At 43.4% G+C, this 22,478-nt stretch overlaps 1 protein-coding gene across 4 annotated transcripts in view; it reads left to right on the plus strand.

Annotated features, from left to right (window-relative positions):
• ENOX1 (ecto-NOX disulfide-thiol exchanger 1) overlaps positions 1-22,478 on the plus strand; it is a 611,845-nt gene that overhangs the window by 149,948 nt on the left and 439,419 nt on the right. The window contains exon 1 of one of the 4 annotated variants that reach the window (XM_059684706.1): positions 21,277-21,318. The exons of the other annotated variants lie outside the window; for them this stretch is intronic. The gene's annotated coding sequence lies outside the window, so the exon portion shown is untranslated. Of the gene's footprint in view, positions 1-21,276; positions 21,319-22,478 lie in introns of those variants that run through there. 4 annotated transcript variants of the gene reach the window in all.

The raw sequence follows: 22,478 nt of genomic DNA on the forward strand, positions 1-22,478 counted from the left end.
TATATTACACATTATTTATTATTGTTTCATCAGAGACTAAATTTACATGAGCCTGTACACATATCCACACATGCATAAATACATATAAACATATGCCCATGCAAACACACACATAAGCACATCTCTCTCTCATATATATATATATATATATATATATATATATATATATATATATATACTAGTATTTATAGATTGTTAAACATTCTCGGACAATCTATAATAGTAAAGGGGTAATATGCTCATTAGACTGGACATCTTCTGGATGTCATTCCAGACATCCTTCCTGACGAAACCAGGGCCAGAGGGAAGCCAGTCCAGGTCCTGGGTGCCTGTGGGCAGCCTGAGGGAAGCCAGCCGGAGTCCCGGGTGCTGGAGGGAAGCTGGTACCTGCAGCTGGGGGAAGGAAGGCCTATTCTTGCATGAATTTTTGTGCTTCAGGCCTCTAGTAAAATATGTAACTATAAATTATCAAAGACCTAGCTAAACAATGCTACCAGAAGACATATAGATTTTAAAAAATAGCCATTTGTTTCTATTATCATTTATTACTGGTATGTGCTGCACAGATTTACACTTTTTGGTTTAGTTGGCAAAGAAGTTTATTAGGTTAGAAATCAGTTCCTTAAATTATAGTCTTTGCTAAAGTAAAGCACATTGAAAGAAACTTTCTCTGAATTAGGGGGTCAAGTATTGCAGTTTTCTGAAAAAGACCCTAGATACTCATGATGATGGTGTGAGTTAATTCTATTTCCCTGGGTGAGGTCTCTCTAGAGGACGCAATGCACCACTTTGGCTGAGATGCTGTTTCCAATAAATATGGAAATTATGGCTTCTAGTGCTGTGGCCCGGTGTGAAATCTCTTGGGAAATAACTTGAAACTGAGATAGGTTTGAAATTAATTCCTATCCCCCCTCCCTGAAGTAACCAACCTACATTTACAACATGTACCATTATTTCGTGGCCATCCTGTTTTGTAGAATGAAACAGCAGTGATAAAATTCTCCTAGTCTATATATATATCCTTGTTGCATAAAGCAGGCTCTGATTTTAGGCGTTGAACACAGTGGCCTATGCTTCTGTAAGTTCAAGAGTTGCTCTTTGCCCCTTTTCCCTGCTTTTTCTTTGGCTGCCTCTAATGACTCTCAGCAGAGAGTTATGATTGGTGTTCTTCTCTTTGCCACATGAGGATGGTTTTGTGGTGATGGATTTCAAAATGAACCTGGGTTCTCAACCTTGTGAAATCCTAGCAGATTCAGTCGAAGTGTGCCTGCCGTTTTCAGACTCACTTGCTGAGGAACCATTAGGAACTCATTATACTGCAAATGTTGGGGAGGCTTTTAGGAAAGTGGGGAGAAACAAGAGATGAAAGAGCTTTTTGAAAATTTCTCTAGGTAAAGCATTTGTGAGACACCAGTGAGCATTGGTTAGTGTTGTTCCTAAAGGACTTGATTCGAATGTGGTGATTGCCTACTGAGGGCAGGGGAGCCTCCTGTACACGCTCAGAATTTGCCTCCTGCTGTATCAGTGTCTGAGAACAGGAAGGGCTTTGGGGAGGCCTGGCTTCTGCCAGAGGTCTCTGGGCAGGGAGCTTCAGGGCACAGAGGCTTGCAGATAAGCCACTGATTTTTTTTTATTTCCTCCTTTAGGGACCAGTATTTCCAAGTGTCCTCCTTAACTTTCTGTATCATCTGTGGTAGATTGTCTGTTCTCTTTAAATTTTTTAACCTTGCTTTGTTCATTTCTCAACAGTCTCTAAACAAGATATTGTAGATGACTAAAAACACATATTTGTGTGCAATATTTCAGATTCTTCAGAAGTTGCTTTTAAGTGAATTTAAGGCATGTGTGCTCTGCCAGGGTTGAAATTCTATGAAAGAGGAGGGGCTGCAAGCTGAGTCATGCCTTTATTCAGCGGTGCTCCCGGGGGGCAGCATTAGAAAGTCATGCTGTTCTCCATGAAATGAGACCCAGGCAGTCTGTGGCTCTGCTCCATTTGTCTCATAGTACCTGACATCCATGTATTCCTCAGTGTCATCTCAACGATCCCGACTCCTTATCTTACATATAGAAACCCAAGCCTGGAAAAGCTGTAAGTTGATCAAGGTCTCAAATTGAGCTCTGGCATGACTTAGGGCCCAAGCTTTTCATTCATGGTTCTGTTTTCCCTAGTGCTCCACATAACAGAGAATACCCACTTGCTTGTTTGATTTATTTGCCTTGATGGGTCTATTTTCTAAGCTTTGGTTTCTTTCCTAGTAATTGATTACTGCATCCTAGTATTTCTTCAGGGACTGATCTCCCTTCTTCCCTTAGTTCTGCTCCTTACTGCTTGTCTCCTTGGATCTCTGCCACCGAGGTTTGCTTTGTTTGTTACTACATCTGCTTTACAAAGGACTTGGTGAAGGAAGCTGCAGTGCTCTGAACATCCATTGTTGAGTGTGACTGTCCCCTTTAGATTTATTGGATAAGTAGCAATGTCACAAAATAGGATAACTTTTACTAAGAGAATATTTGTAGTAAGAGCCTCAAAGCAAAAAAAGGTGTGGGCTTGAAGAGTTTCTAGAGGTGGCCATAAGAGTGGATTGGCATGAGAAAACTGAGGCCCTGGAAGGTTAAGTGAAGATGATCAAAGTTAAGTAGCTAGTTACATTGGAGCCTGGGTACATTCTGATGATCTGCCTACTTTTCTGGAGTTATCTTCCCATAATTATGTGAAAGAATTACTAAGCACAGATTATAAAAGCCAAAGTTCACCTTTGAGAAGATTCTGTCTTTTGAATTTGGATGTGATAATAGGAGAGATACCCTTGTATACTAGTAGCGTTAGCTGTGTGTCACTGCTACTTGTATGACCCTGGGCATGCTACCCAGTGCTCATGACCCATTGTCAGCATTGCTCATTTGATATTAGCCCTTCCTGATGTCTTTTAGTAAAGCAAAATGTATGTGCCCAACCTCCCAAATCTTAGGCAACTTGAAGGTAGTTTACGTTAGAACTCTTTTCTTATTCAATCACTTGGTCTTCAGTCTAGGAATGAGGCCCTACCTAATTCCGCTGGCAGAACTTGCCCCTGCACCTTAACTGTGCTACCCCAGAATTCCCTCCCCCGCCAGGGATTGGCCCCTATGGCTTCCATATTGACAGATAAATGCCTGCTGACCATGGCAGGAGAGCTTCCAAGAACTGATGGCCCATTCCTGCATGTTGTCCTGGGTCCTAGAACTCTCTTTGCTTCTTTTACCTTGAATTGAGGTCAGCGTGAGCATTATGCATTTACCCAGTGCAAAACACACACACACACACACACACACACACACACACACACACACTCACCTCGCTCCAAGTCTGATACAAGTTCTGGCCTCTCCTTTGCTGTTTTATTTTGTTATGAATAGCTGACAAGACCCAACAATATCCTGATATATATCATGTTTTACCGATATTGGGTAATTTTAAGTACTGTATCTCACTTCTCAAATGTGGAAATTACAGGAAGTATATGAACTGAACGTGTATTTCTACATTTAAAGTAAATAGTGGAAGATATCCTTCTAGCACATTTATCTCTGTCAAAAGTCCAAAAAAATCACATATTCATACTTTCCATATTATGTTTTTTCCTAAGTTTCTTTACAGGGAATATTACCAGAAGCCGAGTTGTTAATTCAATTGTGATTTTTTGAAAAATAGTAGTCATTTGTTCAAACAAAGAAATGCTTATCAGTGGAAATGATAACTGTGATAAATTGCCTCAGCTTTCATGCTTACCTACTATTTTCTGGTGGCAATAAATCCCAGTTTTAAGTCCAAAAGAAATTAAGTTGAATGTCTTTTCTATTTCCCGCTGATAATTTAGTTTTTCTCTTGCACCCCTGCTTGGATTCTGTCCTCTTTCATCACGTCACAGGTATTAATCCCCTATTCATCCCCCACTGTCTGCCTTTATTCCCACTCACACTTCAGCCTCTTGATTTCCTTAGTGCTTTTCTTCATTCCCTTCTCTCCCTTGGCTCTTGCCACAGAAACGTTTCCCTGTTCTCCGCACACATAGACAATAATTGGTTATTTGGGCTTTGGGAGAACTCGCACCCTGGAGAGCTACCATGCTTGATTAGTAAGTGGCAGGCAAGCCCACCGTGGTGTAAAAAAGTGTTGTAAGGGTTGTGTTTGCCCACATGTGCCTTTCCTGCTTATGGCCTCTTTGGTTCATTAGCATTGCTGTATTATGCTCAGGACTTTTTTTAAATTTACAAACGAGTATGATTATGGTGGCTGATAGGCCTGGATATAGCCTCTCTCAATCTTCCACTTAAATACCAGTGGTGACACAGGAAAAGGCAAACAAACAAATAGCACACTGGTGAGAAATAAGACTGAGAGCCTTTTGCAGGATTCCTGCAGGAGTTTCTACTGATTATAAGGCTGATGGAGCTGAATTGTGAATAAAAATCATCGGCTAACATTGGATTTATGCACCAATAAGAAGGCCTGAGCATGTGCCTTCTGTGGGCCATGTGCTTTTTGATATGTTCAAAATCCTGTAGCTGATCTTCTCTTTTCTACCAACTTTTCATAAATATTCATAGACTGCAACTCCTAGAAATGTATTCTCCTTATACAGTGGGTGGTGCTGGAGGTGAAGAACAAAATCCATCCCTGGTGGTAAGCGTTCCCTTCCCTCAAAGTCAAAGCATACCATTTGACTATGTGAGTGGAGGTCGGCGGAGCTTGTCTACCCAGCATTGGGTGCGTGCATAGTGGCACTTCTTGTACTCTTCGTTTGATGGGGTTTTGGGATTGAGCCATATGCAATGACAGAAAAGCATCTTACCCAGTCACTTAATGTAGTCAAGGATGCATGCTAACTAAACACTAGAAGTGTCCAGGGCAGCTTGGACCACAGAGTTAGTACTAAGGAAAGGATTCAGAAAGTACCACCCACAGGGCATTGCCAGCTAGGAGTCATAGATATTGTCTGTCGGCCAATTCTATGTGTGGTAATTTACCCCCAATTCTAAAGTGAACAGACACAAAGATGCCCCAAACGGCAGTCCAGGAAAACGTAATGTTAGTGGTGAGTAGATGCTGTTTAAATATATTTTTTTAAATTTAAAACATTCAAGTTGTGCATGAACAGAAGCTTGTGGTCGATATGGATCAATAAAATAATATAAAAATACTTAGGTAAAAAATTATAAGCTGTCTTTATACTTTCTAATCTCACTTATCTCCCCAGAAGTAAATGCAATTACCCTTTTAGTGTTTGTTCTTTTAAATAATTTTTATACATACTAGTATACACACTACCTGCCTACCTCCCTCCCTCCCTACCTACACACACACACACACACACACACACACACACAGATATTTTAAAATATATATTGCATTATGTTAGTCATATTATTCTGAAATTGGTATTTTATTTAATAATATATCTTAGAGATTCTCTCTCTCTCTCTCTCTCTCTCTCTCTCTCTCTCTCTCTCTATATATATATATATATATATATATATATATATATATATATATACTTTATTCTTTTTAAAAGTGGTGTAATAACCCATTGTATGGTTGCTTCATAGTTTACTTATCATTCCATTACAGGTGGACTATTTGTGGATTCCAATAGGGATTACTATAAACAATGATATAATGAACTGCCTTGTTTTTGTGAACAAGTGTAAGAGTGTCTATGAGACAGATTCCTAAAAGGGAATTGTTGGATTAAATGGTACACACATTTTGCATTTTGATAGATACTGACAATTTCCTCTAAAATAGCTACCAATTTCTTTGCTCATCTGTGGGCAATGAAAATGCCCATATCCCCCATATTAAGACCACCAATGGAGATTATCAAACTTAAAGTTTTTTTATTACTTGTTAGATAACCTGCAATGCTATGATTAGTAGTGAAATTGAGTGCCTTTTTATGTATTTAACTGTTGTAAACATCTTTAGTAATCATAAAATTTAAATACTATCTTTAAAATATAAGATGATTTTTATTTTGAAACTTGAATTATTGATTCTAAAATTTATTTAGAAAAATAAATGGATGAACTAGTTACAATTTTGAGGGAAAGAAAAAGTAAAAAGTTAGTGAAAGACATAATAATTTTCGCCGAAACCGGTTTGGCTCAGTGGATAGAGCGTCGGCCTGCGGACTGAAGGGTCCCAGGTTCGATTCCGGTCAAGGGCATGTACCTGGGTTGCGGGCACATCCCCAGTGGGAGATGTGCAGGAGGCAGCTGATCGATGTTTCTCTCTCATCGATGTTTCTAACTCTCTATCTCTCTCCCTTTCTCTCTGTAAAAAATCAATAAAATATATTTTTTAAAAAAATAATTTTCTTATAAGATATTAAATATCTGATACACCCCCCATAAACAGTTATGAATCAACAACACGGTGGTACAATAACAAAGGCTATAAAAGACCTAGTGTATGAAATTGTCTAGAATATGATAGAATTACATAAAATTCAATGAATGAAGTATCCTGCCCTTGCAACATGGCTCAGTTGTTTGGAGCTTTGTTCTGTACACCATAAAGGTTGTGGGTTCGATTCCTGGTCAGGCCACATACCTAGGTTTCAGGTTCGACCCCCAGTTGGGGAGTGTAAAGGAGGCAACCAGTAGATGTTGCTTCTCTCCCTTCCTTGATTTCTAAATCAATAAAAGCATACCCTGGGGTGAGAAAAAAAAGTCAATGAATCAAATAATTTCTCAAAAATGATATATTATTAATTGTCTAAAATCATAGTAAACTAAATTGAGATAATAATGAAGTAGCAAAATTATAATAAAACTAGAAGAAAAATGTACAGCATATATGTTTTATATATAGTATATATATACTAGAGGCCCGATGCATGAAATTCATGCAAGAGTAGGCCTTCCTTCCCCTGGCTGCCAGCGCTGGCTTCCCTCTGGCACCCAGGACCCGGGCTTACCTCGCAGCCCTGGCTTCTTCCAGAAGGTTGTCCAGAAGGTTGTCTGGAAGGACGTCCAGAAGGACATCTGGTATAATTAGCATGTTATGCTTTTAATATTATAGATGGTTCTGGTCTTGGGAAGGTGTACTAAACAAACACTAAAATAAAAAATATATGTTTTAATGTACTAAATTTAAGCATTTCTTATTGTATTGAATTTACTGGGGTGACATTGGTTAATAATAATGTACTGGTTTCAGGTATACAATTCTACAATACATCATCTGTATATTGTATTGTGTGTTTACCACCCCAAGTCAAGTTTCCTTCTACCACTATCTATACCACCTTTACCTTCTTCTAACCCTCCACCCCCTTCCCTTTGCCAATTATTGTATTACTAGAGGCCCGGTGCACAAAAATTTGTGCACTGGTTGGGGGGGTGTCCCTCAGCCCCACTTGTGCCCTCTCACAGTCTGGGACCCCTCAGGAGATAACGACTTGCTGGCTTAGGCCCACTCCCAGGTGGCAGAGGGCAGGCCCAATCCCTAGGTGCCTGCCCCGCAGCCCCTGGTCGGACTCAGAGCAAGGCCAATTGGGGAGTTGGGGCGCCGCCCCCTGTCATGCACAGAGCAGGGCGGATCAGGAGGTTGCGATGCCACCCTCAGTCATGCTCAGGGTAGGGCCAATTGGGAGGTTGGGGCGCCACCCCCTGTCACACTCAAGGCAGGGTCAATGCGGAGGTTGCGGCGCCACCCCCTGTCACGCACAGAGCAGGGCAGATCAGGGGGTTGTGGCGCCACCTCTGTCACATACAGAGCCGGCTGATCAGGGGGTTGGGGCACTGCCCCCTGTCACACACAGAGCAGGGCCCATCAGGGGTGTTGGGGCTCCGTACCCTGTCACGCACAGACCAGGGCTGATCAGGGGGTTGGGGAGCTCCCCCTTGTTAATCACAGAGTAGGGCCGATAGGGGAGTTGGGGCACCTTCCCTGTCACACACAGAGCAGGGTGGATCAGGGGATTGGGGTGCCACCCCTGTCACATATAGGGCCGGCCGATCAGGGGTTTGGGGCGCTGCCCCCTGTCACACACAGAGCAGGGCCCATCAGGGGTGTTGGGGCTCCGTACCCTGTCACGCACAGACCAGGGCTGATCAGGGGGTTGGGGAGCTCCCCCTTGTTAATCACAGAGTAGGGCCGATAGGGGAGTTGGGGCACCTTCCCTGTCACACACAGAGCAGGGTGGATCAGGGGATTGGGGTGCCACCCCTGTCACATATAGGGCCGGCCGATCAGGGGTTTGGGGCGCTGCCCCCTGTCACACACAGAGCAGGGCCAATGGGGAGGTTGGGGAGCTCCACCCTATCAGGCACAGAGCAGGGCCTATCAAGGGGTTGGGGCGCCTTCCCTTTCATGAACAGAGCAGGGTGGATAGGGAGGTTGTGGCCCCGCCCCCTGTCACACACAGAGCCGCAGGGCAATCAGGGGGCTTGGGTGCTGCCCCCTGTCACGCTGCTCCAGAGGCCAGGAGGCCTCGCAGCTCCGCTTGACACAGGGGCAGTGAGGCCTCACTGCTCCGCTGATCCCGGTGCCAGGAGGCCTCGTGGCTCCGCTGATCCCGGGTTCGGGAGGCCTTGTGCCTCCACTGATCCCAGGCCGGAGGCCTCGCGGCTCTGCTGATCCCAGTGCTGGGAGGCATATTACCCTTTTACTATATAGGATAGAGGTCTGGTGCATGGGTGGGGGCTGGCTGGTTTGCCCTGAAGGGTATCCTGGATCAGGGTGGGGGTCCTGCTTGGGTGCCTGGCCAGCCTGGGTGAGAGGCTGAGGGCTGTTTTCAGGCTGGCAGGTGACTGAAGCTCCTCCCAACCTCTCCTTTTTTCCTTTTTTTTAATTCTGGGGTTTATTTACCTTCTATGGCTGTCACTGGAGCTGAGAGCCGGCTTTAGCTCAGACCTCGGCTGCTGAAAGCAGGTTTCTGTGTTTTGTTTACCTTCTGTATTTGAAACTTTGTTGTGACTCCAGCTCTGAGATCCCAGCCGGCTGAAAGCATGTTTCTGGGTTTTGTTTAGGTTCTATATTTGTAACAATGTTTCTTAGACTGCAGCTCAGAGCTGGGCTGCGGCAGGCGGGGAACATTGGCTTCCTCCATCACTGGAGCAAGCAAGCCTCCTGTTCGTGTCAGTTGCCTGGCTGCCGGCCGCCATATTGGCTGGCAGTTAATTTGCATATTGTCCTGATTACCCAATGGGAAGGGTAGCGAAGTTACGGCTAATTAACATGTTTCTCTTTTATTAGATAGGATTGTCTGTGTCCATGAGTCTTTCTTTGTTCTTTCCTTAATCCTTTTACCCTTCCCACCCAGCCTCCACTCCCTTCCCCTTGTCAGTCTGTTCTCTGTATCTATAAGTCTGTCTCCACTTTGTTAGTTTATTTTGTTCATTAGATTCCACATATAAGTGAGATCATATAGCATTTGTCTTTCTCTGACTGGCTTATTTCACTCAGCATAATATTCTCCAGGTCTATCTATGCTGTCACAAAGGGCAAGATTTGCTTCTTCTTTTTTTTTTTCTTTTTTTTTTTTTTTTTTTTTTTTTTTTACAGCTGAGTAGTATTCCATTATGTAAATGTACCACAGCTTTTTTTATCCACTCATCTACTGATGGGCATTTGGGCTGCTTCCATATCTTGGCTATTGTAAATAACCCTGCAATGAACATAAGGATGCTTATATTTTTTTAAATTAGTGTTTCAGGGTTCTTTGATTATATTCTCAGGACTGGAATTGCTCATAAGGCAGTTCCATTTTTAATTTTTTGAGGAAATTCTGTACTGTTTTCCACAGTGACTTTCCCAACTTGCATTCCCATGAGCAGTGCATGAAACTTCCCTTTTCTCCACATCCTCATCAACACTTTTTTCTTGATTTATTGATGATAGCCATTCTGACAGGTGTGAGGGGATAACTCATTGTGGTTTTAATTGACATTTCTCTGATGATTAGACATTGAGCATCCTTTCATATGTCTATTTGCCATCTGTCCTCTCTAGAGAAGTGTCTATTCAGGTCCTTTGCCTATTCCTTAATTGGATTTTTTGTTATTTTTGGTCTTTATAGTCAAGTAATATTTAACAAAGAAAGCAAAAACACATGCAATAGGGTAAAGATAGTCCAATCAATAAATGGTATTGGGAAAGTTGGACAGATAGATGGGGGAAAAAGAGGAAACTAGACAACCTTCTTACACCATACAGAAGAATAAACTAAAAACGTATTAAAGACTTAAATGTTAGACTAGAAATCATAAAAATCCTAGAAAAAACTTAGGCAATAAAATCTCGGACATTTTTCTTAGCAATATTTTTTCTGATATATCACCTCAGACAAGGGAAACAAAAGAAAAAAAATAAATAAATGGGACTACATCAAACTAAAAAGTTCTTGCACAACAAAGGAAACCATCAACAAAATGAAAACACAACCCACTGAATGGGAGAACATATTCACCAATGTATTTGAAAATGGGTGTTTCAAAGTGCGTTGACAAAAGAAGTTGAGTACTTCTTTTGTGTAAAAATACTATTGTTTGTATTCACAGTAATGGAATACATTCTTGTTTTAAAGAATATAATATTGAAAAGTAGTATATGACAAGCCAAATGTTTGCAATTAAGTAACATACAAGATCTACTAAGGAAAAGAGATTCAAAAGTGCCTTATTGACAGCAATACAACAGCAGAGGCACAGCACTATCACACAGCGTGTAAAACCTTGAAGCCACATAAAAAAGAAAAAAACAATAAAAAGTTACATATAGGTATTGTGTCCCTGATTTTGTTTTAAAGATACTGTTTCTTTATAGCATGGAAACTTTTTTACTGGTCCTGAAATATATTAGTAAGTAGGGCTTCCTGTATAAAATGTTTCACACCATTCTCCTGACTCATACTCTCATCTGGTCCTAATACTCCAGTGGTGAAAAGAGGCAAGGTACAGACCAGAGAAAACATACACATGACTCAGCTTCCCTGGTTCCTAGCAGTTCTTCTAAGAAGAGGAGGCAAACAAGTCTTTATGCACACTGGAGGAACCCCTGGTTTGCCTGGCACACTAATGCACACGAAATAAGTGCTCTGAAGAGAACCCTGACAGCGTTCTCAGAAGGATGCAGAATTTGCAATCTCTTTTCAGTGATGTGGCCAAAAGTGAACTTGGGTCTGACCCACAGCAGTACTTCCTGCTCTAGAAAGATCCATGTGCTGTCAGTAGTTGCAATTCACTAATCGAAATGCTAACAGTATACCTTAAGAAAAATAAAGACATGATTTATGTAAAAAGATATACATTAATGCATGATTAAAAACTAGTGGCCTGGTGCACAAATCCATGCACATTGAAAGTGAATTAATTAGAAGAAATATTTTAATATTGCTATTTGCCCCACCTCCTGATCGCCATCCCCTCCCTCTGCCTGCTGGTACCTGCCTTGGCTGGCCTGACGCAGTCCGCTCACTAGCCCCGCCCTCCGCTGACTGGTGTTCCACCATTCGGTCAATTTGCATATTACCCTTTTATTATATAGGACTAGAGGCCCGGTGCACAAAAATTTGTGCACTTGTGGGGCAGGGGTGTCCCTTAGCCTGGCCTGTGCCCTCTCTCAGTCTGGGACCCCTCGGGAGATAACGACCTGCTGGCTTAGGCCCACTCCCGGGTGGCGGAGGGCAGGCCCAATCCCTAGGTGCAGCCCCTGGTCAGGCTCAGAGCAGGGCTGATTGGGGAGCTGGGGCGCTGCCCCCAGTCATGCACAGAGCAGGGCGGATCGGGAGGTTGCGATGCCACCCTCAGTCATGCTCAGGGTAGGGCTGATTGGGGGGTTGGGGCACCGCCCCCTGTCACACTCAAGGCAGGGTCGATGGGGAGGTTGTGGCGCCACCTCCTGTCACGCACAGAGCAGGGCCCATCAGGGGAGTTGGGGCTCTGTACCCTGTCACGCACAAAGCAGGGTCAATCAGGTGGTTGGGGAGCTCACCCCTGTCACCACAGAGCAGGGTTGATCAGGTGGTTGGGGAGCTCCCCCCTGTCACTCAGAGAGTAGGGCCGATAGGGGAGTTGGGGCACTGCCCCCTGTCACACACAGAGCAGGGAAGATCAGGGGGTTGGGGCGCCACACCCTGTCACACTCAGGGCAGGGCCGATGAGGAGGTTATGGCTCTACCCTATCACACACAGAGCAGGGCCCGTGGAGGACGGTTGGGGCGCCGCCCTCTATCACCCACAGGGCAGGGCCGATCAGGGGGTTGGGGCACCGCCACTGTCACACTCAGGGCAGGGCCAATGGGGAGGTTATGGCTCTACCCCGTCACACACAGAGCAGGGCCCGTGGGGTGGGGTTGGGGGCCACACCCTGTCACACACAGAGCAGGGCTGATCAGGGGTTTGGGGCGCCGCACCCTGTCACGCTGATCCCAGTGCCGGGAGGCCTCACGGCTCTGCTGATCCCAGTGCTGGGAGTCATATTTCCCTTTTACTATATAGGATAGAGGCCTGGTGCACAGGTGGGTACCAGCTTGTTTGCCCTGAAGGGTGTCCTGGATCAGGGTGGGGGTCCCCACTGGGGTGCCTGGCCAGTCTGGGTGACGGGCTGAGGGCTGTTTTCAGGCTAGCAGGTGACTGAATCTCCCAACCGCTCCTTTTCTTCTTTTTTTTTTTTTTTTTTTTTTAATTCTGGGCCAGCTTTAGCTCTGAGGCTTGGCTCCAGCTCTTAGGTGTCAGCTGCTGAAAGCAGGTATCTGGTTTGTTTGGGTTCTATAATCGAAAGACTGTTTCAACTCCAGCTCTGAGATCCCGGCTGGCTGAAAGCAGGTTTCTGGGGTTTTTTTTTAGTTTCTATATTTGTAACAATGTTTCAAACTGTGAGCTCAGAGGCCAGCAGCGGCAGGTAGGGAATGTTGGAGTCCTCCATCACTGAAGCCAGCAAGCCTCATGTTTGCTTCAAGCTGCCTAGCTGCAGGCTGCCATCTTGGCTGGCAGTTAATTTGCATATCACCCTGATTAGCCAATGGGAAGGGTAGCACACATACAGCTAATTACCATGTTTCTCTTTTATTAGATAGGATGGCAAAAACGTAGGAACTTACCTTCAATTAAAAGAATGTGTGTTTTTTTTTGTATTTTTTTTTGTTTTATTTATTTTTATTTTTTTATTTTTTTTATTGCTTAAAGTATTACAAAGGGTATTACATATGTATCCATTTTATCCCCCCGCCCTAGACAGTCCCCTAGCCTCCCCTATCCCCCAGTGTCTTATGTCCATTGGTTATGCTTATATGCATGCATACAAGTCCTTTAGTTGATCTCTTACCCCCCTACCTCCTGCTCCCCAACCCTCCCCGGCCTTCCTGCTGCAGTTTGAAAATCTGTTTGAGGCAGCTCTGCCGCTGTATCTATTATTGTTCAAAAGTTTATAATGGTCTCTACTGTCCATGAATGAGTGAGATCATGTGGTATTTTTCCTTTATTGACTGGCTTATTTCACTTAGCATAATGCTCTCCAGTTCCATCCATGACGTTGCAAATGGTAAGAGTTCCTTCCTTTTTAGAGCAGCATAGTATTCCATCGTGTAGATGTACCACAGTTTTCTAATCCATTCATCTACTGATGGGCACTTAGGCTGTTTCCAGATCTTAGCTATGGTGAATTGTGCTGCTATGAACATAGGGATGCATATATCCTTTCTGATTGGTGTTTCTGGTTTCTTGGGATATATTCCTAGACGTGGGATCACAGGGTCAAATGGGAGTTCCATTTTCAGTTTTTTAAGGAAACTCCATACTGTCTTCCATAGTGGCTGCACCAGTCTGCATTCCCACCAGCAGTGCACAAGTGTTCCTTTTTCTCCACATCCTCTCCAGCACTTGTCGTTTGTTGATTTGTTGATGATAGCCAGTCTGACAGGTGTGAGATGGTACCTCATTGCTGTTTTGATTTGCATCTCTCGGATGATTAGTGACTTTGAGCATGTTTTCATATGTCTCTTGGCTTTCTGAATGTCCTCTTTTGAAAGGTGTCTATTTAGGTCCTTTGCCCATTTTTTGATTGGATTGTTTATCTTCCTTTTGTTAAGTTGTATGAGTTCCCTATAAACTTTGGAGATTAGGCCCTTATCAGATATGTCATTGGCAAATATGTTTTCCCACACAGTGGGTTTTCTCGTTGTTTTGTTGATGGTTTCTTTTGCTGTGCAGAAACTTTTTATTTTGATGTAGTCCCATTTGTTCATTTTTTCTTTAGTTTCAAGTGCCCTAGGAGCTGTATCAGTGAAGAAATTGCTTCGGCATATGTCTGAGATTTTGTTGCCTTTGGATTCTTCTAGAATTTTTATGGTTTCCTGTCGTACATTTAAGTCCTTTATCCATTTTGAGTTTATTTTTGTGTATGGTGTAAGTTGGTGGTCTAGTTTCATTTTCTTGCATATATCTGTCCAATTTTCCCAACACCATTTATTGAAGAGACTCTCTTGGCTCCATTGTATGTTCTTGCCTCCTTTGTCAAATATTAATTGAGCGTATTGGTTCGGGCCGATTTCTGGGCTCTCTATTCTATTCCATTGATCTATATGCCTATTCTTGTGCCAGTACCAGGCAGTTTTGAGAACAGTGGCTTTGTAATACAACTTGATATCTGGTATTGAGATCCCACCTACTTTGTTCTTTTTCAGGATTGCTGCAGCTATTCAGGGTCTTTTTTTATTCCAGATGAATTTTTGGAAAGTTCGTTCTAGATCTCTGAAGTATGCCGTTGGTATTTTAATGGGAAGTGCATTGAATTTATAGATTGCTTTGGGTAGTATGGACATTTTAATGATGTTGATTCTACCAGTCCATGAACACAGTATGTTCTTCCATCTGTTTATGTCTTCCTCTATATCTTTTTTCAATGTCCTGTAGTTTTCTGAGTAGAGGTCTTTTACCTCTTTAGTTAAGTTTATTCCTAGGTAGCTTAACAATTAAAAGAATGTTTAAATAAATTATGGCATCTTCTTAAGGTAGAATATTATTATAGACATTTAAGACTTGTGTTTTTAAAGACCATTAAACCAAATTGGAAAACATTATTAGGTGAATAAAGCAGGGTCCAAAATGGCATTTATAGTATGAGCTCATTTTAGAAAAAGAAAAAAAAATTATAAATGCATGGGAATAAACTAGAGTGGACTGTTTTCAAAGAAACTTTAACAGTAGTTTCTAGCTAGATGGTATTATGTGGGTTTATATTTTTATGCATTCCTTCTTCCTCCAAAAATATTCTACTGTGAGCAAATATTTTATAAGAAGTATGTATACATATACACACATCCTCATACCCTACAGTGAGGTCTACAAGGAGTTAATTATTTTAGTTTATGTATATGTGATTCTCTGTAGAGAAAAGCAGGAGCTTCAATTTAAAAAGCAAACAAAACCTGTTTTGGTGACTGTATGTTAATGACAGTAAACTTACCAAGGGAGGCTGTTTTAATTGCATTCCTGTTTTAAATGACACGGCTTCTGCATTGCATTTCCGTCTTGTACTTCTTAGAATATTCTGTTTCATACTAGTGTTCAAAGTAGCATTTAAGGACAATAAGGCAAAAGTGTCTGGGAGATAAACATGGTGTTATCAAGGCTGAGGCTAAGTGAACATGGATTCTCATCTAAGAAAACTTTTGTTGCTCATTCTTGATTTTCTCACATATGTCGTGAGTGTCTGTCTCTGAAAAGAAACAACTGATAAAAGGTGTGCACTCGCCCTAGCTGGTTTGGCTGAGTGGATAGAGTGTCGGCCTGTGGACTGAAGGGTCCCAGGTTCGATTCTGGCCAAGGGCACATGCCCGGGTTGTGACTCAATGCCCAGTGGGGGGCATGCAGGAGACAGCCAATCAATGATTCTCTCTCATCATTGATGTTTCTATCTCTCTCTCCCACTCCATTTTTCTTTGAAATCAATAAAAGAAATATATATATTTTAAAAAATGTGTGCAGTCAAGGCTTCTCTGAAAGATGGACGTTCCCATACACATATTCTCCAAATGCTGGCTATAACAGATAGTAGTAACAAGCATGTGTAGTAGTGGTACTGGTGTTGGTGGGGGGAGGGGGACAGATAATGAGATGGGAGAATACAGCCAATATCAAGAAAGTTTAGTCAAATATAGTCTTATTTAAAATTAATGAAAAGAGAAAGTTGGAATCGGAATAAAATTTCCCTTCTCAGGTCTCAGTGTAGCACTTATTTCTCTACCGTAAGTGGAGGAGGTTTAGAAAAGCTCCATTAATAGCATTCAAGTTAGATAAGCAGGGACTGGGTGGAAGGCAGGCAAGTGGAAGGAGTGCATGTACTGAAAGCTTCTTTCTGAATGGCAGCCATTAGTTCTTTTGTACTGGATAAGAAAGAATTCCTATAAGAAATCTTCAGTTGACTCTAAAATGTCATGGAATCCCTATAACCTGGGAAAATTAGCTGTGAGGGCAAAAATAGATGCCAATTTCTGTAATGAAAACCAATAGCATAAAAAGTGAGAGCAACTCTCTGGAAGTGTAAATTGGTATAGTATCTGTGGAAGGCAATTAAGTAATAGCTAATAATAATCTAAATAAAAAAATGTAGACTTTGACTGGGTAATTGTAGTAGATACCTTTCTCTTATTCCTTTCACTAAGAACACATAAAAACCCTGGGACAGCATACATAGAACAAATAGATGATTCTGAAATGTGAAGAAGAGAAGGAGGCAGACCGATTAAGGGACATCAGCAATAGTAGAATGACCCAGTGGTGTGTTCCCTATATTTCCTTCTTGCCTCAATATCCAAAACTTGATGCGGAGGAAGCCAGCAACCTGGCAATTCCAGTGCTACAGACAAAAAAGCCACAATAAAAGTAGACTCTTTCCATCAGAAAAGTAAGTTAAAGAACATAGCGAGATAGAACGGTTTTAGAGGATCACCTCTCCATTCCACCAGACACCAGGAAAAACCTGGCCTCACCCCACCCTGCCAGGAAAAGCTGAGTGGGGAGTCTAGATGTTTACTCTCCAGAGGCTATGTCGATATTCCTGCTGAGGTGGCATCAGAGGCAAAGTAAGAAGCCAGGATTTTCACCCCCGCTGGCCAGTAACGGATTGCTCCTTTCCTCTTCCTTGCTGCAGTATCGATAGAGATCACTTGGGCATCTTGACTTTCACCTCCATATGGTAAAAAGTAGGTACCCCTCCCCCTTCCTACTGAGACTCTGACAGAAGAGACCTTGTGGAGATTCAGAACATTCACCATTGCCCAGTGGTAATGAAGTCACTCTCAGCTCAGCATCTTTATTTTTAAAAGTGTAGCACTAATGCTATATAATAATAGACAAACATGGTAATTAACCATACCTCCAACACGCTTCCCATTGGCTAATCAGGGCGATATGCAAATTAACTGCCAACCAAGATGGCGGCCGGTAGCCAGGTAGCTGAAGTTAATAGGAGGATGGCTTGCTCCAGTGATGGAGGAAGCCAAGGTTCCCGCCTGCTGCTGCCGGCCTCTGAGCTGCACTCTAAGAAACAATGTTGCAATATAGAACCTAAACAAACCCCAGAAACCTGCTTTCAGCCAGCCAGGCCTCAGAGCTGGAGCTGCAACAGTGGTGTTTCAATTATAGAAGCCAAACAAATCCAGATACCTGCTTTCAGCAGCTGCGGTCTCAGAGCTGGAGCCGAGCCTCAGAGCTAAATCCAGCTCTCAGTTCCAGTGACAGCCATAGAAGGTAAATAAATCCGAGAATAAAAGAAAAAAGAAAAAAAGGAGAGGTTGGGAGCTTTAGTCACCCATCAGCCTGAAAATGGCCCTCAGCCTCTCGCCCAGCCTGGCCAGGCACCCCAGTGGGGACCCCCACCCTGAAGGGGGTGTGACCAGCTGCAAACAGCCATCATCCCCTCATCCAGGCTGGCCAGGCACCCCAGTGGGGACTCCCACCCTGACCCAGGACACCCTTCAGGGCAAACAAGCTGGTACCCACCCGTGCACCAGGCCTCTAGCCTATATAGTAAAAGGGTAATATGCAAACTGACCCTAACAGGAGAAAGACTGGGAATGACTGGTCACTATGACACACACTGACCACCAGGGGCAGAGGCTGAATGCAGGAGCTGCCCTCTGGTGTTCACGGTGCTCTCACATGGGAGGAGCTCTGCTCAGCCACAAGCCAGGCGGATGGCTGCCAGTACAGCGGTGGTGGTGGGAGCCTGTCCTACCTCCTCAGCAGCGCTAAGGATTTCCGACTGCAGTTTAGGCCTGCTCCCCGCTGGCAAGTGGACACCCCCTGAGGGTTGCCAGGCTGCCAGAGGGATGTCTGATTGCCATCTTAGGCCCAATCCCCTGGGGAGTGGGCCTAAGCCAGCATGTGGTCATCCCCTGAGGGGTCCCAGACTGCGAGAGGGCACAGGCTGGGCTGAGGGACCCCCTCTCCCCCCCCGAGTGCACAAATTTTTGTGCATCGGGCCTCTAGTCCTATCTAATAAAAGAGAAACATGGTAATTGGTGTATGACTGCTACCCTTCCCATTGGCTAATCAGGGTGATATGCAAATTAACTGCCAGCCAAGATGGCGGCCGGCAGCCAGGCAGCTTGAAACTAACATGAGGCTTGCTTGCTTCAGTGACGGAGGACTCCAACGTTCCCCTCCTGCCGCTGCAGGTCTCTGAGCTGCAACTCTAAGAAACTATGTAACAAATATAGAAGCTAAACAAAACCCCAGAAACCTGCTTTAGTCTGCCGGGCTTCAGCCAGCAGGATCGCAACATTGTAAGCAAAGGCCAGAAACCTACTTTCAGCAGCTGACGCCTAAGAGCTGGAGCCGAGCCTCAAAGCTAAAGCTGGCCCAGAATAAAAAAAGAAAAAAAAAAAGAAAAAAAGGAGCGGTTGGGAGCTTCAGTCACCCGCCAGCCTGAAAACAGCCCTCAGCCCCTCACCCAGACTGGCCAGGCACCCTAGTGGGGACCCCCACCCTGAAGGGTGTGTGACCAGCTGTAAACAGCCATCATCCCCTCACTGAGGCTGTCAAGGCACCTCAGTGGGGACCCCCACCCTGATCTAGGACACCCTTCAGGGCAAACCAGCCGGCACCCACCCATGCACCAGGCCTCTGTCCTATATAGTAAAAGGGTAATATGCCTCCCAGCACTGGGATCAGCAGAGCCGTGAGGCCTCCCGGCACTGGGATCAGCGTGACAGGGGCCAGTGCCCAAACCCCCTGATCGCCCTGCGGCTCTGTGTGTGACAGGGGGCAGGGCCACAACCTCCCTATCCGCCCTGCTCTGTTGATGACAGGGGAAGTCGCCGCAACCCCCTGATCAGCCCTGCTCTGTGCCTGATAGGGGGGAGCTCCCCAACCCCCTGATCGCCCTGCAGCTCTGTGTGTGACAGGGTGCGGCGCCCCAGCCCCAACCCACGGGCCCTGCTCTGTGTGTGTCGGGGTAGAGCCATAACCTCCCCATCGACCCTGCCTTGAGTGTGATAGGGGACGGTGCCCCAACCCCCCAATCGGCCCTACTCTGAGCGTGACTGAGGGTGGCATCACAACCTTCCGATCTGCCCTGCTCTGTGCATGACAGGGGGCGGCGCCCCAACTCCCCAATCGGCCCTGTTCTGAGCCTGACCAGGGGCTGCACCTAGGGATTGGGCCTGCCCTCTGCCACCCGGGAGCAGGCCTAAGGCAGCAGGTCGTTATCTCCTGAGGGGTCCCAGACTGCAAGAGGGCACAGGCCGGGCTGAGGGACCCCCCTTTCCCCCCCGAGTGCACAAATTTTTGTGCACCGGGCCTCTAGTTATATATATAAAAGCCTAAGCGACTATGTGACTATCTGAAGGTCTGACTGGTAGCTATGATGCGCAATGACCACCAGGGGGCAGACGCTCCAACTGGTAGCTATGACATGCACTGACCACCAGGGGCAGACGCTCAACGCAGGAGCTGCCAAGCTCTGGTGACTTGGCAGCTGCGCTTCTTGGGTGACTCACCCAGAACCAGAGGAGCGAGCCCAATTCCAGGGTGTGTCACTCAAGATACACCCTCTTGCAATCCGGGACCCCTTGAGGGATGTCGTAGAGCCGGTTTCAGCCCTATCCCCGCAAGCCAGGTCGATGGACCCCACCAGTGCATGAGTCCATGCACTGGGCCTCTAGCATAATCATAAAGGAAAAGAATAGTGGATTTAGTCATATAACGGTTTACCCTTTTGTATGACCAAAATAGCAGTAATGAAATATATAAACTATATTTAGTGATACAATACCTATGAACAAGGAGTGGCAAAATAAATTGCAAGATATTCATATAAAATTGATTACTACGCAGCAACAAACATGACTAAAACCACCAACACAAGGAGCAGCATTGATAATCTCAAGGGTTTGGTGTTGAGCCAAAGCAGCTATTTGCAAAACAATCTGCGGCATTAAATGTCAGTATACTGATTAGTTTTCAAGAGGAAGGATGAAGTAATGTCTGGCAGGGACATGAGGGGGCTTCCATGCTGCTGCTAATGTTCTGAATCTTGGGAGATAGTACAGATGATACATGTGTGTGTTTGCTTTGTGATAATGCATAAAGCCATATACTACTCTGTGTGCATATTTTATGTTAATGGAGTGGTTTTAGAAACAAACATACAAATAAGATTTTTTGGCTGTCATTTTTGGCAAACATTTTTTTTAAATGAAATTTTATTTTGGTCACACTCTATATAATAGTTTTCAAAAGACACGCTGTTAATTGTGTTGCTAAATTTTATTCAACAATTTCCATTAAAGAGGACACATATGTAATACCTTAATCAATAAAGAAATTAAAGATCGAAAAAAAATAAAATAAAAATTGATATTCTTTTATACTTAAAAAAAGTTATCCTAAGAAGAGAATGAGAAAATTAGAAGGGGGAGCTTCCAAAGATATCTTATGGAAACAATATATTAGTAGCTTTATTTGTAAAAATTAAAAATCATATACAAACTAAATGCCCAGCCTTAGGAGTTTGTTTAACTAATAATGGTACATGTGGACTATGTTGTAGCCGGATATACTGAGGCAAAGCTACTTTTATATGTGTAGAAAGTTATATGAGTAGTTTGGTGACAAAAAAAATAATTTTCAGGTCTGTTTCTCTCATACTTACGTACATGCACACATATACACACTCAAAGTCACATTTTTAAAAACACCCGAAACACTATCCACTAAAATGTCAGCAGAATTTATCTAGGTTTTTGTGTGATTTTTTTACTCTCTTCTTTTTTCCCCCTTCATATAGCTAAAAAAAATAAGAAAGAAAGAAAAAGAAAAAGAAAAATACAGGTAGATATATCACTTTTGAACTCCTGAAGAAAATAACAGAACAAAAGTAAACAGAAAGACCTGAAAAGTATTTTTGTGTATTTCCTCCAGCTATTTTCCCCCGACCCCAGTATTAATCACGTTTTGAAGTTAAAATGGAAGGAAAAAAGAAAGGAGACAGAGAGAAATTTGCATAAACCATATGTTTAAGTTTAATGATATTAAATTATAATATTGAAAAATATGAAATTTATTGCTAAGAGTTTTTGTTTCTTACAAATGAGATTTATGTCATCTTTCATTTAAGTTATGGTTGTTTATAGATTAAATGGTAGTGTTGTAATTCTAAGTATTTCCTAGTGTATTGAAAGAAACTAAAAAGTCTTGGATACTCCAAACTTAAAACAGTTTTCATAATTTACTTGGTCAGGGATGGTCTCATGTTTTATGAAGTTTTAAAGTTATATGGGTTTTAAGAAAAAGAGAACCCAGTTTGAGTATAGTTCTAGTTACTGATACTTGTTAGAAACTTGTAGGAACGGGGGCTCTGGCACTTCAGTTTCCTTCAATTCATGCAAAAGTCATTTGTTAAGATGTGAGCTGCATTTACTGATGCCCTATTCCCTCTTTTTTGGGGAGAGAGTTATTGCCTAATATTATTAAGTTATGATAACACATCTACTTATACAATTTAAAGATACTGTATGGAAACAACAAAGTCATAAAAATACAAAGGAAGAATATGTGTTTAAGCCTTACTGTAGAAGGCTGTTAAGCTTACTGATGTTTTAAGGCCCTATACATATAATAATTGAATTTATTTATTGCTGTTATTTTAAAGAAAGTTAACCATTTATTTAACAAATACATATTTGATTAATATTATATATTTACTCCTGTAAATAACTGTGTGCTCAAGAACTTGTGCATGTTTGGCAAGACGCCATGGGATTCCTCTGTAGCCAGTCTGCAGACCACTTTGTGGATAGCAAGGCTCCGCAGCATTTTAACCTGTCCCCAGCATCTCCCCCATCAGAAGGGGGGGGGGGCGAGGGGGGCAGGAGGTTGCCCTCATGCCCTCCACATGGAGGGGACTGTTTGTTTGGTCTAGTGGCCCTTATGGGCAGCTGGTGGTTATGCAACCAGGAATGTAAGTGTAGGATCTAGATTACTTGAAGCAA

The sequence above is a fragment of the Myotis daubentonii genome, chromosome 2 (genome assembly GCF_963259705.1).
Source record: "Myotis daubentonii chromosome 2, mMyoDau2.1, whole genome shotgun sequence".
NCBI lineage: Eukaryota > Metazoa > Chordata > Mammalia > Chiroptera > Vespertilionidae > Myotis > Myotis daubentonii.